Raw genomic sequence first — 6,000 nt, 5'->3', positions numbered from 1 at the left:
ATGTTTGGTCTCAGATTCGGAATTATCACTCGCTCTAGCGTAGCGCGGGCGACACGGACTTCTTTCTCGCTCAAGTGCAGTGTGCGGTGACTTGGACTTCTCTCTCGCTTTCACAAGGTGCACGGTGACTAGATCTTCTTTCTCGGTCTCGTAGGGCGCAGGGCGACTCAGAGTTCTCTCTCGCTCTCGTCTGGCTTAAGACGACGCGGAATTCTCTCTCGCTCTCGTAAGGCGCAGGGCGAAATAGATATCTCTCTCGCTCTCGTGTGGAACACGGCGACTCCGACATTTCTCTTGTTCACGTGGCTTGCCTGGCGACTCGGTCTTCTCTCTTGGTCTCGTGAGGCGCAGGTCCACTTGGACATCTCTTTCGGTCTCGTGTAGCACAGGGTGACTAGAGCTTTCTTCTCGCTCCTGCAAAGTGCGTGGTGACTTGGTCTTTTCTTTCGGTCTCGTGAGGCGCAGGTCAACTCGGAGGTCTCTCTCGCTCTCATGTGACACTTAGCGATTCGAAATTCTGTCTTGCGATCGTTTGTAGGGGGCGACTGGTGGATCTAACTCGCTCTCGTAAGACGGGATGCGACTCGAACTTCATCTTGCTCTCGTGTGGTGCGCGGCGACTAGGACTTCTCACTCGTTCTCGTGTGGTTCGCTGCATCTCGGTGTTCTCTCTCGCTCGCGTGTGGAGCTCGGCGACTCGGTGTCCTCCTTCTCTCGCGTGTGCTGCACGGCGACTTGGATTTCTCTCTTGCTCTCGCAAGATGCGCGGAAAATCGGACTTCTCTCTCGCTCTCGTGTGGTGTGCGGCGAATTCGACATCTCTCTCGCTCACGTGTGGTGCCCGGTGACTCCGTCGCTTGTCTCGGTCTCGTGAGGCGCAGGGCGACCCATACAACTCTCTCGCTCTCGTGTAGTACACTGCGACTCGGAGTTCCATCTCGCTTGCGTGTAGTGCTCGGCGACTCGGTGTCTTCCTACTCCCTCGCGTGTTGCGCTGCGACTTGGACTTCTCTCTCGCGTTCATGTAGCACAGAGTGACTCGTGCTTTCTTCTCGCTGTCGCGAGGTGCATGGTGACTCGGAATTCTCTCTCGCTCTCGTGTGGTACACTGTGACTCGGAGTTTTCTCGCGCTCTCGTGTGGCGCGAGGCGACTCGGTCTTCTCTCTCGCTCTCATGTGACACTCGGTGACTCGAACCTTCCTCTCGCTCTCGTGTGGTACACCGTGACTGGGAGTTTTCTCGCGCTCTCGTGTGGTGCGGGGTGACTTGGTCTTCTCTCTTGCTCTCGTGTAACGCTCGCCGACTTGGACCTTTCTCTCGCTCTCGACTGGTGCGCGCCGACTCGGACTTTTGTCTCGTTCTTGTGCGGAGCTCGGTGACTCGGTGGCCCCCTCTTCTCTCGTTTGCTGCACGGGAGCTTGAACTTCGCTCTCGCTCTCGCGAAGTGCACGGAAAATCGGACTTCTCTTTCGTCCTCGTGTGGCACAGAGTCACTCGAGCTTTCTTCTCGCTTTCGCGGGGTGCGTGGCGGCTCGGACTTCTGTCTCGCTCTTGTGTGGTCCTCGAACACTCGGACCTTTCTCTCGCTCATATGTGATGCACAACGAGTCATACTGTTGTCGCGCTGTCGCGTAGATGCGTAGTGAATCGGACTCCTCGCTCGCTCGCGTGTAGCACAGGGTGAGTCGTGCTTTCTTCTCGCTCTCGTGAGGTGCGCAATGACTCGGACTTCTTTGTCGATCTTAGGTGGTTCGCTGCGACACGGAGTTCTGTCTTGTTCTTGTGTGGTACGGGGCGATTCGGTCTTCTCGCTCGCTCGCGTGTGGTACGCGGCGACTTGGACTTCTCTCTAGCTTTCGTGTGGTGCTCGGCGAATCGGACTATTCTCTCGCTCACATGCGATGCACAGCGACTCGAACTGTTGCGCTGTCGCGTAGATGCGTAGTGGATCGGACGTCTCGCTCGCTCGCGTGTTGTGCGTAGAAACTCAGATTTCTCTCTCGCTTTCGTGTGGTACGCTGCGCCTCGGAATTCTCACTCGCTCTCGTGTAGCGTGGGCGTCACGGACTTCTTTCTCGCTCGAGTTCAGTGTGCGGTGACTCGTACTTCTTTCTCGCATTTACGAGGTGCCTGGTGACGAGGTCCTTTCTCCCAGTCTCGTGAAGCACAGGGCGACTCGGAGTTCTCTCTCGCTCTCGTCTGGCTTAAGATGATGCGGACATCTCTCTCGCTCTCGTGCGGTGTGCGGCGTCTCCGACTTCACTCTCGCTTACTTCTGGGGCCCTGCATCTCGGTCTTCTCTCCCGTTCTCGTGAAGCGCAGCGGAAAATGGACTTCTCTCTCGCTCTCATGTGGCACATGGTAACTCGAGCCTTCTCGCCGGTTTTGCGAGGTGCGCGGGGACTCGGACTACTCTTTTGCTCTCGTGAGGTGCGCGGGGACTTGGACTTCTCTCTCGCTCTCGCGAGGTGCGCTGCGATTCGGACTCCTCACTCGCTTCCGTGTAACACCGGGTGACTCGTGCTTTCTTCTCGCTCTCGCGAGGTGCGTGGTGACTTGAACTTCTCTCTCGCTCTCGTGTGGTACACTGCGACTCGGACGTTCCTCTCGCTCTCGTCTGGTGCGCGCCGACTCGGACTTTTCTCTCGTTCTCGTGTGGTTCGCTGCAACTTGGTGTTTTCTCTCGCTCGCGTGTGGTGCCCGGCGACTCGGTGTCTTTCTTTTTCCTCGCGTGTGGCGCGGCGACCTTGACTGCTCTCTCGCTCTCGCGAGGTGCGCTGCGAATCGGACTCCTCACTCGCTTTTGTAAAGCACAGAGTGACTCGTGCTTTCTTCTCGCTCTCGCGAGGTGCGCGGTGCCTCGGACTTCTCTCTTGCTCTCGTGTGGTTCGCTGCGACTCGGTGCACTTTCTCGCTCTTGTGTAGTACGGGGCGACACGGTCTTCTCGCTCGCTCGCGTGTGGTACGTGGCGACTTGGACTTCTCTCCGGCTCTCGTGTGGTGCTCGGCGACTCGAACTTTTTTGTCGCTCGTAAGTGATGCACAGCGACTCGAACTGTTGTCGCGCAGTCGCGCAGAGGCGCAGTCGATCGGATTTCTCGCTCGCTTACGTGTGGTGCGTAGACACTCGGACTTCTCTCTCGCTTTCGTGTGGTACGCTGCGACTCGGAATTCTCACTCGCTCTCGTGTGGCGCCGGCGTCACGGACTTCTTTCTCGCTCGAGTGCAGTGTGCAGTGACTCGGACTTCTCTCTCGCATTCACGAGGTGCCTGGTGAACTTCTCTCTTGCTCTCGTGTGGCGCGGGACGACACGAACTTCTCTCTCGCTCTCGTGTAGCACATGGTAACTCAAGCTTCCTTTCCGCTTTTGCCAGGTGCGCGGGGACTCGGACTTTCCTCTGGCTCTCGTAAGGTGGGCGTGAACTCGGACTTCTCTGTCGTTCTCGTGTGGTTTGCTGCGACTTGGTGTCCTCTCTCGCTCTAGTGAGGTGCGCGATGAATCCGAATTCTGTCTCGCTCTCCTGTGGTGAGCGGTGACTCCGACTCCTCTCTCGCTCACGTGTGGTGCCCAGCAACTTGGTCTTATCTCCAGGTCTCATAAGGCACAGGATGACTCGGACATCTCTCTCGCTCCCGTGTGACACACGATGACTTGGACTTCTCTCTCGCTCTCGTGTGGCTTGAGCGACACGGACTTCCTCACATTCTCGTGTGGTGTGTTACGACTCTGACTTCTCTCTCGCTCACGTGTGGTGCCTGGCGACTCGGTCTTTTCTTGTGGTCTAGTAAGGTATATTGTGTATCTCGTGTATCAACATCTATACCTACAGTCAATATATGATGAGCTCATACTACAAATCCTTATAATCCGATTGTTATTATTGCATAAATTATTCCAAGAATTTCGAATGTTTCTTTTTTTCCTGATTCTTGTGAGATAATATGTCAAATTATTCCGAAAGCTGGTAAAATTAGAATATAAACTTCTGGGCGTCCAAAAAATCAGAATAAATGTTGATATAAGATTTGGTCTCCTCCGCCTGAAAAATCAAAAAAAGTTGTATTTATATTTCAATCTGTTAATAATATTGTAATTGCTCTCGCTAGTACTGGAAGGGATAATAAAATAAGAATAGCTGTTAATTTCACTGCTCGAACGGATGAAGGTATTTGTTCAAATCTTATTCCTCTTAGTCGTATATTAATTTTTGTCGAAATGAAGTTAATTGTTCCAAGGATGGATTAAATTGCAGCTATATGTGGAGAAAAAATTGAACAATCAACAGATGGTCCTGAGTGCCCGTGATTTCTTGAGAAAAGGAAGGTGAATTGTTCAACCGGTACCTGTTCCTGAATCTACTAATCTTCTTGAAATAAGTAAGATTAATTATAGTGAAAGTAGTCGAAATCTTATATTGTTTATTCGAGGGAAAGCTATATCTGGTGCTGCTGGTATGAAAGAAATTAATCAGTTTCCAAATCCTCCGATCATAATAGGTACAGATATAAATTTGATAAACTGGTGAATTCGAAAAATTAACGGCGGAGCCAGGAATCGAACCTGGTATCTAGAGATGCTTGACCGAAGCCTCACTCCACTAGACCACCTGACCGCCCTGACTATGATGTCGTTAATTCCTCTCATCACCAGTTAGTTCAAATTTGTTTTCTTGTTCTTTTGTGTGTGTGAATAGACAGTGTTCTTCCTCTTAAGCAGCAGATGTAAGAATGTATGTGAGGAATGTTTAAAATTTAGAATCTTACGCTTCTGATGGAAAGCCCGTAAGACAGTCAAAGACCGTCTAATAATTGAAATGCGGATATGCATTATCATTAATTACGAGAAAATTCATTGTTGAAGATATAAATTTGATGATTTTCAGAATTCACCAGTTTATTATACCGGACATTATAGGGTCCGTTCACGTCGACTATGCACTCGCGTGCTACTACTCCCAATGCAGGAAGTGTATGGAATAGAGAGGGATCGGTATTGAGGGAAGGTAAACGATTTAAGGTATATGATTGCTTATTAGTAGTCAATGCAACGGAGTCGGTCGAGGGAAAAGGGTATGGTCTTGGTTAAGAGGAAAAAGTGTCTTGCTTGAGCGCTAGGATGGATCTGCTTAGTTAAGGGCGTTGCCTAGCTAGAAAGCGCGGGCTACTCCGCTTCCCGCGTTAACCGTGGCGAGAGAGAGGGTAAAGAAACAAGTGAGACGGAGCAACCGAGCTGTCGCCGGAGTGGGGCGGGTGACGCGGGCTAGCCTCTTCCACCCGTCACGGGCATTCGGTTTCAAATACTTTTAAACAGCCCAGTGTATCGCGCTCGGCACGACGCAGCGCCTGATGAATAATAGAAAAAAAAGTAGACTCCTTTCAGATTCCACTTGAAAAATTTACTAGTAATACAGAATTTAATAAGGAACCCGAAGCTATTTTTTTTATAATTCAAAAACTTGTCATTAATGAGGTAAAAATCATCAAACATTTGAATTGTTTATAAAAATTGGGATTTTGAATGATGTTCAACATTGCATTTTTTTTATAAAAGTTTATTCGTTCACCTTCCGAATGCACTGTAAATGATGTCTTTACGTCGAATAGAACCGGATATATGCGAGCTCCTTTTGCATCAAAATTGAATGATTGTCTTGTAACTTTCGAAAACAAACATAATTCGGACGAACACCAAAATGCGTGTCGATTCTTTTTACCTTTATTTCATGTGGAAAAAAGTATGAATAGATTGAAAAATTACGAGGTCATTTTTTGATTGACGTGACGTAGAATTCCTTATACGTATGTTGATATAGATATACATTCTTCATATTTCAACGAAAATTATATTCACCGGCGTCCGTATTTCTACGCAATGCGATCACGTGACTGGTAAGAGTCTAATAGCCGGTATTCATAGTCAGGTTCGATTTGCAGGACTGTCTTGAGGCAGCTCAAAGCATAGCTTGATCGGCTGAGAGCTGTTCCTAATACAGTCTCG

The sequence above is a fragment of the Neodiprion virginianus genome, chromosome 2 (assembly GCF_021901495.1).
Source record: "Neodiprion virginianus isolate iyNeoVirg1 chromosome 2, iyNeoVirg1.1, whole genome shotgun sequence".
NCBI lineage: Eukaryota > Metazoa > Arthropoda > Insecta > Hymenoptera > Diprionidae > Neodiprion > Neodiprion virginianus.
This window is presented reverse-complemented; position numbering follows the sequence as displayed.